Below are 12,500 nucleotides of genomic sequence, written 5' to 3'. Positions count from 1 at the left end.
GCCAATCAAATCAGTGTCAGGTTCTAATGTCTCCTCTGGCCTTCCTGACCATTTAATGATGGATGCTAATGAAGTGAAGGATAAAGCCCACATTGTAGGGGGTTTTAACAAGCACCTCATATCTGCTGGTTCTGTTGTTGATAATGGTGGGGCCCAGGCATCTAATGTCAGCTCTGTTACAGTAAATTATGATATAGGCCCTCATGTGAACCTTTTTGACATTAAGCCTGTTTCTTAAACTGAGGTCTATAAAGAACTAAAGGCAATAGACACTAAAAAGTCTGCAGGTCTAGACAACCTGGACCCCCTCCCTGTTAACGATAGCAACTGGTATTATTACTGAACCTGTGGCTCACATTTTCAACTTGAGTCTCTTGACCAATTCCATACCCAGCATTTGGAAATCTGCCTATGTCCTCCCACTGCTAAAGGGAGGAGATCCCTCAGATGCTAATAACTATCATCCTCTCTCTAAACTCTCTATCCTGGCCAAAGTCTATGAATCCCTAGTGAACTCCCTATCGTGGCCAAAGTCTATGAATCCCTAGTGAACTCCCTATCGTGGCCAAAGTCTATGAATCCCTAGTGAACTCCCTATCGTGGCCAAAGTCTATGAATCCCTAGTGAACTCCCTATCGTGGCCAAAGTCTATGAATCCCTAGTGAACTCTCTATCCTGGACAAAGTCTATGAATCCCTAGTGAACTCTCTATCCTGGCCCAAAGTATATGAACCCCTGGTGAACTCCATATACTGGACAAAGTCTATGAATCTCCAGTGACCTCACAGTTAAAAAAAACATCTTCATTGAAAAGAAGATACTGAGTGGGGTTAAATCTGTCTTTAGATCAGGGCACAGCACCACAACTGCAGCTAGAGCAGTGGGTGGCCATCGACATCATTAATGCACTTGATAAAAAGCAACATTGTGCTGCTCTGTAGATTTATGAAAGGTCATGAATTGCTGCTTGCTAGACTCAGAAACATTGGTCTCAGTGAAGGGGCAGTAAATTGGTTTAGGAAATACCTTTCTGACAGAACACAATGTGTTTAATATGCTGACAATCACAAGTCTAACTTTCTTGAGATTAATAGAGGTGTACCCCAGGATTCTATTTTAGCTCCTGTGTTGTTCTCAATTTATTTTTATTAATGATTTGGGAAATGGGATGCAACCAGCAAAGTTACATCTATATGCAGATGATACAGTCATATATTCATGTGTTCCTTCCCTGGTTCATGCTGTTGAAGAGCTGCAGGCCTCCCTTTATGGTGTCAAACTGGTCTTGAATGTAGAAACAACTAAATGCATGACCTTTACCAGAGTTAGAACTCTGTATATATACAGCTGTATATATTCCCCCCCAAGCAGACACATCGATGGCTCTGAACGAACTTTATTTGACTCTTTGCAAACTGGAATCCATACATCCTGAGGCTGCATTCATTGTAGCTGGGGATTTTAACAAGGCTAATCTGAAAACAAGACTCCCTAAATTGTATCAGCATATCGATTGCGCAACCAGGGCTGGCAAATCCTTGGATCATTGCTATTCTAACTTCCGCGACGCATATAAGGCCCTGCCCCGCCCTCCTTTCGGAAAAGCTGACCACGACTCCATTTTGTTGATCCCTGTCTACAGACAGAAACTAAAACAAGAAGCTCCCACGCTGAGGTCTGTCCAACGCTGGTCCGACCAATCTGATTCCACACTCCAAGACTGCTTCCATCACGTGGACTGGGATATGTTTCGTATTGCGTCAGACAACAACATTGACGAATACGCTGATTCGGAGTGCGAGTTCATTAGAATGTGCGTTGAAGATGTCGTTCCCATAGCAACGATTAAAACATTCCCAAACCAGAAACCGTGGATTGATGGCAGCATTCACGTGAAACTGAAAGCGCGAACCACTGCTTTTAATCAGGGCATGGTGACCGGAAACATGACCGAATACAAGCAGTGCAGTTATTCCCTCCGCAAGGCAATCAAACAAGCTAAGCGTCAGTATAGAGACAAAGTAGAATCTCTAATCTCACGGACCAGGATGTCTTGCTCCCAGGCAGACTAAATAACTTTTTTGCCCGCTTTGAGGACAACACAGTTCCACTGACACGGCCTGCAACCAAAACAACCAAAACACGGCCTCTCCTTCACTGCAGCTGAGGTGAGTAAAACATTTAAACGTGTTAACCCTCGCAAGGCTGCAGGCCCAGACGGCATCCCCAGCCGCGCCCTCAGAGCATGCGCAGACCAGCTGGCTGGTGTGTTTACGGACATATTCAGTCAATCCCTCGACCAGTATGCTGTTCCCACAAGCTTCAAGAGGGCCACCATTGTTCCTGTTCCCAAGAAAGCTAAGGTAACTGAGCTAAACGACTACCGCCCGTAGCACTCACTTCAGTCATCATGAAGTGCTTTGAGAGACTAGTCAAGGACCATATCACCTCCACCCTACCTGACACCCTAGAACCACTCCAATTTGCTTACCGCCCAAATAGGTCCACAGACGATGCAATCTCAACCACACTGCACAATGCCCTAACCCATCTGGACAAGAGGAATACCTATGTGAGAATGCTGTTCATCGACGACAGCTCGGCATTTAACACCATAGTACCCTCCAAGCTCGTCATCAAGCTCGAGACCCTGAGTCTCGACCCCGCCATGTGCAACTGGGTACTGGACTTCCTGACGGGCCGCCCCCAGGTGGTGAGGGTAGGTAACAACATCTCCTCCCCGCTGATCCTCAACACTGGGGCCCCACAAGGGTGCGTTCTGAGCCCTCTCCTGTACTCCCTGTTCACCCACGACTGCGTGGCCACGCACGCCTCCAAATCAATCATCAAGTTTGCAGACGACACAACAGTGGTAGGCTTGTTTACCAACAACGACGAGACGGCCTACAGGGAGGAGGTGAGGGCCTTCGGAGTGTGGTGTCAGGACAATAACCTCACACTCAACGTCAACAAAACTCAGGAGATGATTGTGGACTTCAGGAAACAGCAGAGGGAACACCCCCTATCCACATCGATGGAACAGTAGTGGAGAGGGTAGTAAGTTTTAAGTTCCTCGGCGTACACATCACAGACAAACTGAATTGGTCCACCCACACAGACAGCATCGTGAAGAAGGCGCAGCAGCGCCTCTTCAACCTCAGGAGGCTGAAGAAATTTGGTTTGTCACCAAAAGCACTCACAAACTTCTACAGATGCACAATCGAGAGCATCCTGTCGGGCTGTATCACCGCCTGGTACGGCAACTGCTCCGCCCACAACCGTAAGGCTCTCCAGAGGGTAGTGAGGTCTGCACAACGCCACACCGGGGGCAAACTACCTGCCCTCCAGGACACCTACACCACCCGATGATACAGGAAGACCATAAAGATCATCAAGGACAACAACCACCCGAGCCACTGCCTGTTCACCCCTTCTATCATCCAGAAGGCGAGGTCAGTACAGGTGCATCAAAGCTGGGACCGAGAGACTGAAAAACAGCTTCTATCTCAAGGCCATCAGACTGTTAAACAGCCACCACTAACATTGAGTGGCTGCTGCCAACATACTGACTTAACTCCAGCCACTTTAATAATGGGAATTGATGGGAAATGATGTAAAATATATCACTAGCCACTTTAAACAATGCTACCTAATATAATGTTTACATACCCTACATTATTCATCTCATATGTATACGTATATACTGTACTCTATATCATCTCCTGCATCTTTATGTAATACATGCATCACTAGCCACTTTAACTATGCCACTTTGTTTACATACTCATCTCATAAGTATATACTGTACTCGATACCATCTACTGTATCTTGCCTATGCTGCTCTGTACCATCACTCATTCATATATCCTTATGTACATATTCTTTATCCCCTTACACTGTGTATAAAACAGTAGATTAGGAATTGTATGTTAGATTACTTGTTGGTTATTACTGCATTTTCGGAACTAGCAGCACAAGCATTTCGCTACACTCGCATTAACATCTGCTAACCATGTGTATGTGACAAACAAAATTTGATTTGATTTGACTAGACTCTGTTTATCTGTTTATCCTTGGGCTTTATTACTAATGCCAAGTCACTGACCCACCATTGCACCTTGTACCAAATGGTGGGTTGGACCTCACTTTATCTGCACAGAAAGATACATTTATATGTGTTCATCTACAAAGCCCTTTTGGGTAAACTCCCTCTACCTCTGTAGTCTGGTCTCCTTCACCACCAGCAGGTAAACTCCCTCTTTACCTCTGTAGTCTGGTCTCCTTCACCACCAGCAGGTAAACTCCCTCTTTACCTCTGTAGTCTGGTCTCCTTCACCACCAGCAGGTAAACTCCCTCTTTACCTCTGTAGTCTGGTCTCCTTCACCACCAGCAGGTAAACTCCCTCTTTACCTCTGTAGTCTGGTCTCCTTCACCACCAGCAGGTAAACTCCCTCTTTACCTCTGTAGTCTGGTCTCCTTCCCCACCAGCAGGTAAACTCCCTCTGTAGTCTGGTCTCCTTCCCCACCAGCAGGTAAACTCCCTCTTTACCTCTGTAGTCTGGTCTCCTTCACCACCAGCAGGTAAACTCCCTCTTTACCTCTGTTGTCTGGTCTCCTTCACCACCAGCAGGTAAACTCCCTCTACCTCTGTAGTCTGGTCTCCTTCACCACCAGCAGGTAAACTCCCTCTACCTCTGTAGTCTGGTCTCCTTCACCACCAGCAGGTAAACTCCCTCTTTACCTCTGTAATCTGGTCTCCTTCACCACCAGCAGGTAAACTCCCTCTACCTCTGTAGTCTGGTCTCCTTCACCACCAGCAGGTAAACTCCCTCTGTAGTCTGGTCTCCTTCACCCCCAGCAGGTAAACTCCCTCTGTAGTCTGGTCTCCTTCACCACCAGCAGGTAAACTCCCTCTGTAGTCTGGTCTACTTCACCACCAGCAGGTAAACTCCCTCTGTAGTCTGGTCTCCTTCACCACCAGCAGGTAAACTCCCTCTTTAGTCTGGTCTCCTTCACCACCAGCAGGTAAACTCCCTCTACCTCTGTAGTCTGGTCTCCTTCACCCCCAGCAGGTAAACTCCCTCTGTAGTCTGGTCTCCTTCACCACCAGCAGGTAAACTCCCTCTGTAGTCTGGTCTCCTTCACCCCAAGCAGGTAAACTCCCTCTGTAGTCTGGTCTCCTTCACCACCAGCAGGTAAACTCCCTCTGTAGTCTGGTCTCCTTCACCCCAGCAGGTAAACTCCCTCTGTAGTCTGGTCTTCTTCACCACCAGCAGGTAAACTCCCTCTGTAGTCTGGTCTCCTTCACCACCAGCAGGTAAACTCCCTCTGTAGTCTGGTCTCCTTCACCACCAGCAGGTAAACTCCCTCTGTAGTCTGGTCTCCTTCACCACCAGCAGGTAAACTCCCTCTGTAGTCTGGTCTCCTTCACCCCCAGCAGGTAAACTCCCTCTGTAGTCTGGTCTCCTTCACCCCCAGCAGGTAAACTCCCTCTGTAGTCTGGTCTCCTTCACCACCAGCAGGTAAACTCCCTCTTTACCTCTGTAGTCTGGTCTCCTTCACCACCAGCAGGTAAACTCCCTCTACCTCTGTAGTCTGGTCTCCTTCACCCCCAGCAGGTAAACTCCCTCTGTAGTCTGGTCTCCTTCACCACCAGCAGGTAAACTCCCTCTGTAGTCTGGTCTCCTTCACCCCCAGCAGGTAAACTCCCTCTACCTCTGTAGTCTGGTCTCCTTCACCCGCAGCAGGTAAACTCCCTCTGTAGTCTGGTCTCCTTCACCCCCAGCAGGTAAACTCCCTCTGTAGTCTGGTCTCCTTCACCCCCAGCAGGTAAACTCCCTCTGTAGTCTGGTCTCCTTCACCCCCAGCAGGTAAACTCCTCTACCTCTGTAGTCTGGTCTCCTTCACCCCCAGCAGGTAAACTCCTCTGTAGTCTGGTCTCCTTCACCCCCAGCAGGTAAACTCCCTCTGTAGTCTGGTCTCCTTCACCACCAGCAGGTAAACTCCCTCTGTAGTCTGGTCTCCTTCACCCCCAGCAGGTAAACTCCCTCTGTAGTCTGGTCTCCTTCACCACCAGCAGGTAAACTCCCTCTGTAGTCTGGGCTCCTTCACCCCCAGCAGGTAAACTCCCTCTACCTCTGTAGTCTGGTCTCCTTCACCCCCAGCAGGTAAACTCCCTCTGTAGTCTGGTCTCCTTCACCACCAGCAGGTAAACTCCCTCTGTAGTCTGGTCTCCTTCACCACCAGCAGGTAAACTCCCTCTGTAGTCTGGTCTCCTTCACCACCAGCTGGTAAACTCCCTCTGTAGTCTGGTCTCCTTCACCACCAGCAGGTAAACTCCCTCTGTAGTCTGGTCTCCTTCACCACCAGCAGGTAAACTCCCTCTGTAGTCTGGTCTCCTTCACCACCAGCAGGTAAACTCCCTCTATAGTCTGGACTCCTTCGCCACCAGCAGGTAAACTCCCTCTCCCTCTGTAGTCTGGTCTCCTTCACCACCAGCAGGTAAACTCCCTCTGTAGTCTGGTCTCCTTCACCACCAGCAGGTAAACTCCCTCTGTAGTCTGGTCTCCTTCACCCCCAGCAGGTAAACTCCCTCTGTAGTCTGGTCTCCTTCACCACCAGCAGGTAAACTCCCTCTTTACCTCTGTAGTCTGGTCTCCTTCACCACCAGCAGGTAAACTCCCTCTTTACCTCTGTAGTCTGGTCTCCTTCACCACCAGCAGGTAAACTCCCTCTGTAGTCTGGTCTCCTTCACCACCAGCAGGTAAACTCCCTCTGTAGTCTGGTCTCCTTCACCACCAGCAGGTAAACTCCCTCTGTAGTCTGGTCTCCTTCACCACCAGCAGGTAAACTCCCTCTGTAGTCTGGTCTCCTTCACCCCCAGCAGGTAAACTCCCTCTGTAGTCTGGTCTCCTTCCCCACCAGCAGGTAAACTCCCTCTACCTCTGTAGTCTGGTCTCCTTCACCACCAGCAGGTAAACTCCCTCTGTAGTCTGGTCTCCTTCACCACCAGCAGGTAAACTCCCTCTTTACCCCTGTAGTCTGGTCTCCTTCACCGCCAGCAGGTAAACTCCCTCTACCTCTGTAGTCTGGTCTCCTTCACCCCCAGCAGGTAAACTCCCTCTGTAGTCTGGTCTCCTTCACCACCAGCAGGTAAACTCCCTCTGTAGTCTGGTCTCCTTCACCACCAGCAGGTAAACTCCCTCTGTAGTCTGGTCTCCTTCACCACCAGCAGGTAAACTCCCTCTGTAGTCTGGTCTCCTTCACCACCAGCAGGTAAACTCCTCTTTACCTCTGTCGTCTGGTCTCCTTCCCCACCAGCAGGTAAACTCCCTCTGTAGTCTGGTCTCCTTCACCCCCAGCAGGTAAACTCCCTCTGTAGTCTGGTCTCCTTCACCACCAGCAGGTAAACTCCCTCTGTAGTCTGGTCTCCTTCACCACCAGCAGGTAAACTCCTCTTTACCTCTGTCGTCTGGTCTCCTTCCCCACCAGCAGGTAAACTCCCTCTGTAGTCTGGTCTCCTTCACCCCCAGCAGGTAAACTCCCTCTGTAGTCTGGTCTCCTTCACCACCAGCAGGTAAACTCCCTCTGTAGTCTGGTCTCCTTCACCACCAGCAGGTAAACTCCTCTGTAGTCTGGTCTCCTTCACCCCCAGCAGGTAAACTCCTCTGTAGTCTGGTCTCCTTCCCCACCAGCAGGTAAACTCCCTCTACCTCTGTAGTCTGGTCTCCTTCACCACCAGCAGGTAAACTCCCTCTGTAGTCTGGTCTCCTTCACCACCAGCAGGTAAACTCCCTCTTTACCCCTGTAGTCTGGTCTCCTTCACCACCAGCAGGTAAACTCCCTCTGTAGTCTGGTCTCCTTCACCCCCAGCAGGTAAACTCCCTCTGTAGTCTGGTCTCCTTCACCACCAGCAGGTAAACTCCCTCTGTAGTCTGGTCTCCTTCACCACCAGCAGGTAAACTCCCTCTTTACCTCTGTAGTCTGGTCTCCTTCACCACCAGCAGTTAAACTCCCTCTGTAGTCTGGTCTCCTTCACCCCCAGCAGGTAAACTCCCTCTTTACCTCTGTAGTCTGGTCTCCTTCACCACCAGCAGGTAAACTCCCTCTGTAGTCTGGTCTCCTTCACCCCCAGCAGGTAAACTCCCTCTGTAGTCTGGTCTCCTTCACCTCCAGCAGGTAAACTCCCTCTGTAGTCTGGTCTCCTTCACCCCCAGCAGGTAAACTCCCTCTGTAGTCTGGTCTCCTTCACCCCCAGCAGGTAAACTCCCTCTGTAGTCTGGTCTCCTTCACCACCAGCAGGTAAACTCCCTCTTTACCTCTGTAGTCTGGTCTCCTTCACCACCAGCAGGTAAACTCCCTCTGTAGTCTGGTCTCCTTCACCACCAGCAGGTAAACTCCCTCTTTACCTCTGTAGTCTGGTCTCCTTCACCACCAGCAGGTAAACTCCCTCTGTAGTCTGGTCTCCTTCACCTCCAGCAGGTAAACTCCCTCTGTAGTCTGGTCTCCTTCACCCCCAGCAGGTAAACTCCCTCTGTAGTCTGGTCTCCTTCACCCCCAGCAGGTAAACTCCCTCTGTAGTCTGGTCTCCTTCACCCCCAGCAGGTAAACTCCCTCTTTAGTCTGGTCTCCTTCACCCCCAGCAGGTAAACTCCCTCTGTAGTCTGGTCTCCTTCACCACCAGCAGGTAAACTCCCTCTGTAGTCTGGTCTCCTTCACCCCCAGCAGGTAAACTCCCTCTGTAGTCTGGTCTCCTTCACCACCAGCAGGTAAACTCCCTCTGTAGTCTGGTCTCCTTCACCACCAGCAGGTAAACTCCCTCTTTACCTCTGTAGTCTGGTCTCCTTCACCACCAGCAGGTAAACTCCCTCTGTAGTCTGGTCTCCTTCACCACCAGCAGGTAAACTCCCTCTGTAGTCTGGTCTCCTTCACCACCAGCAGGTAAACTCCCTCTGTAGTCTGGTCTCCTTCACCACCAGCAGGTAAACTCCCTCTTTACCTCTGTAGTCTGGTCTCCTTCACCACCAGCAGGTAAACTCCCTCTGTAGTCTGGTCTCCTTCACCACCAGCAGTTAAACTCCCTCTGTAGTCTGGTCTCCTTCACCCCCAGCAGGTAAACTCCCTCTGTAGTCTGGTCTCCTTCACCACCAGCAGGTAAACTCCCTCTGTAGTCTGGTCTCCTTCACCACCAGCAGGTAAACTCCCTCTTTACCTCTGTAGTCTGGTCTCCTTCACCACCAGCAGGTAAACTCCCTCTGTAGTCTGGTCTCCTTCACCCCCAGCAGGTAAACTCCCTCTGTAGTCTGGTCTCCTTCACCACCAGCAGGTAAACTCCCTCTTTACCTCTGTAGTCTGGTCTCCTTCACCACCAGCAGGTAAACTCCCTCTTTACCTCTGTAGTCTGGTCTCCTTCACCACCAGCAGGTAAACTCCTCTGTAGTCTGGTCTCCTTCACCACCAGCAGGTAAACTCCCTCTGTAGTCTGGTCTCCTTCACCACCAGCAGGTAAACTCCCTCTGTAGTCTGGTCTCCTTCACCACCAGCAGGTAAACTCCCTCTGTAGTCTGGTCTCCTTCACCCCCAGCAGGTAAACTCCCTCTGTAGTCTGGTCTCCTTCCCCACCAGCAGGTAAACTCCCTCTACCTCTGTAGTCTGGTCTCCTTCACCACCAGCAGGTAAACTCCCTCTGTAGTCTGGTCTCCTTCACCACCAGCAGGTAAACTCCCTCTTTACCTCTGTAGTCTGGTCTCCTTCACCACCAGCAGGTAAACTCCCTCTTTACCCCTGTAGTCTGGTCTCCTTCACCACCAGCAGGTAAACTCCCTCTGTAGTCTGGTCTCCTTCACCCCCAGCAGGTAAACTCCCTCTGTAGTCTGGTCTCCTTCACCACCAGCAGGTAAACTCCCTCTGTAGTCTGGTCTCCTTCACCACCAGCAGGTAAACTCCCTCTTTACCTCTGTAGTCTGGTCTCCTTCACCACCAGCAGTTAAACTCCCTCTGTAGTCTGGTCTCCTTCACCCCCAGCAGGTAAACTCCCTCTTTACCTCTGTAGTCTGGTCTCCTTCACCACCAGCAGGTAAACTCCCTCTGTAGTCTGGTCTCCTTCACCCCCAGCAGGTACACTCCCTCTGTAGTCTGGTCTCCTTCACCTCCAGCAGGTAAACTCCCTCTGTAGTCTGGTCTCCTTCACCCCCAGCAGGTAAACTCCCTCTGTAGTCTGGTCTCCTTCACCCCCAGCAGGTAAACTCCCTCTGTAGTCTGGTCTCCTTCACCACCAGCAGGTAAACTCCCTCTTTACCTCTGTAGTCTGGTCTCCTTCACCACCAGCAGGTAAACTCCCTCTGTAGTCTGGTCTCCTTCACCACCAGCAGGTAAACTCCCTCTTTACCTCTGTAGTCTGGTCTCCTTCACCACCAGCAGGTAAACTCCCTCTGTAGTCTGGTCTCCTTCACCTCCAGCAGGTAAACTCCCTCTGTAGTCTGGTCTCCTTCACCCCCAGCAGGTAAACTCCCTCTGTAGTCTGGTCTCCTTCACCCCCAGCAGGTAAACTCCCTCTGTAGTCTGGTCTCCTTCACCCCCAGCAGGTAAACTCCCTCTGTAGTCTGGTCTCCTTCACCCCCAGCAGGTAAACTCCCTCTGTAGTCTGGTCTCCTTCACCACCAGCAGGTAAACTCCCTCTGTAGTCTGGTCTCCTTCACCCCCAGCAGGTAAACTCCCTCTGTAGTCTGGTCTCCTTCACCACCAGCAGGTAAACTCCCTCTGTAGTCTGGTCTCCTTCACCACCAGCAGGTAAACTCCCTCTTTACCTCTGTAGTCTGGTCTCCTTCACCACCAGCAGGTAAACTCCCTCTGTAGTCTGGTCTCCTTCACCACCAGCAGGTAAACTCCCTCTGTAGTCTGGTCTCCTTCACCACCAGCAGGTAAACTCCTCTGTAGTCTGGTCTCCTTCACCACCAGCAGGTAAACTCCCTCTTTACCTCTGTAGTCTGGTCTCCTTCACCACCAGCAGGTAAACTCCCTCTGTAGTCTGGTCTCCTTCACCCCCAGCAGGTAAACTCCCTCTGTAGTCTGGTCTCCTTCACCCCCAGCAGGTAAACTCCCTCTGTAGTCTGGTCTCCTTCACCACCAGCAGGTAAACTCCCTCTGTAGTCTGGTCTCCTTCACCACCAGCAGGTAAACTCCCTCTTTACCTCTGTAGTCTGGTCTCCTTCACCCCCAGCAGGTAAACTCCCTCTTTACCTCTGTAGTCTGGTCTCCTTCACCACCAGCAGGTAAACTCCCTCTGTAGTCTGGTCTCCTTCACCACCAGCAGGTAAACTCCCTCTACCTCTGTAGTCTGGTCTCCTTCACCACCAGCAGGTAAACTCCCTCTGTAGTCTGGTCTCCTTCACCACCAGCAGGTAAACTCCCTCTGTAGTCTGGTCTCCTTCACCCCCAGCAGGTAAACTCCCTCTGTAGTCTGGTCTCCTTCACCACCAGCAGGTAAACTCCCTCTGTAGTCTGGTCTCCTTCACCCCCAGCAGGTAAACTCCCTCTGTAGTCTGGTCTCCTTCACCACCAGCAGGTAAACTCCCTCTGTAGTCTGGTCTCCTTCACCACCAGCAGGTAAACTCCCTCTTTACCTCTGTAGTCTGGTCTCCTTCACCACCAGCAGGTAAACTCCCTCTGTAGTCTGGTCTCCTTCACCACCAGCAGGTAAACTCCCTCTGTAGTCTGGTCTCCTTCACCAGCAGCAGGTAAACTCCCTCTGTAGTCTGGTCTCCTTCACCACCAGCAGGTAAACTCCCTCGTTACCTCTGTAGTCTGGTCTCCTTCACCACCAGCAGGTAAACTCCCTCTGTAGTCTGGTCTCCTTCACCCCCAGCAGGTAAACTCCCTCTGTAGTCTGGTCTCCTTCACCCCCAGCAGGTAAACTCCCTCTGTAGTCTGGTCTCCTTCACCACCAGCAGGTAAACTCCCTCTGTAGTCTGGTCTCCTTCACCACCAGCAGGTAAACTCCCTCTTTACCTCTGTAGTCTGGTCTCCTTCACCCCCAGCAGGTAAACTCCCTCTTTACCTCTGTAGTCTGGTCTCCTTCACCACCAGCAGGTAAACTCCCTCTGTAGTCTGGTCTCCTTCACCACCAGCAGGTAAACTCCCTCTACCTCTGTAGTCTGGTCTCCTTCACCACCAGCAGGTAAACTCCCTCTGTAGTCTGGTCTCCTTCACCACCAGCAGGTAAACTCCCTCTGTAGTCTGGTCTCCTTCACCCCCAGCAGGTAAACTCCCTCTGTAGTCTGGTCTCCTTCACCACCAGCAGGTAAACTCCCTCTGTAGTCTGGTCTCCTTCACCCCCAGCAGGTAAACTCTCCTTCACCACCAGCCTCTGTAGTCTGGTCTCCTTCACCACCAGCAGGTAAACTCCCTCTGTAGTCTGGTCTCCTTCACCACCAGCAGGTAAACTCCCTCTTTACCTCTGTAGTCTGGTCTCCTTCACCACCAGCAGGTAAACTCCCTCTGT

The 12,500-nt window shown here is 51.0% G+C and overlaps 1 pseudogene; it reads left to right on the top strand.

Annotated features, from left to right (window-relative positions):
- Window positions 1-2,578: 2,578 nt before the first annotated feature.
- Window positions 2,579-12,500, top strand: part of LOC135533597 (transcriptional activator Myb-like) — a 32,034-nt pseudogene continuing 22,112 nt past the window's right edge.

This window comes from Oncorhynchus masou, unplaced genomic scaffold, assembly GCF_036934945.1.
Source record: "Oncorhynchus masou masou isolate Uvic2021 unplaced genomic scaffold, UVic_Omas_1.1 unplaced_scaffold_2491, whole genome shotgun sequence".
Classification (NCBI taxonomy): domain Eukaryota; kingdom Metazoa; phylum Chordata; class Actinopteri; order Salmoniformes; family Salmonidae; genus Oncorhynchus; species Oncorhynchus masou.
The sequence above is the reverse complement of the archived record's forward strand: the minus strand, read 5'-3'. Positions and strand labels throughout refer to the sequence as shown.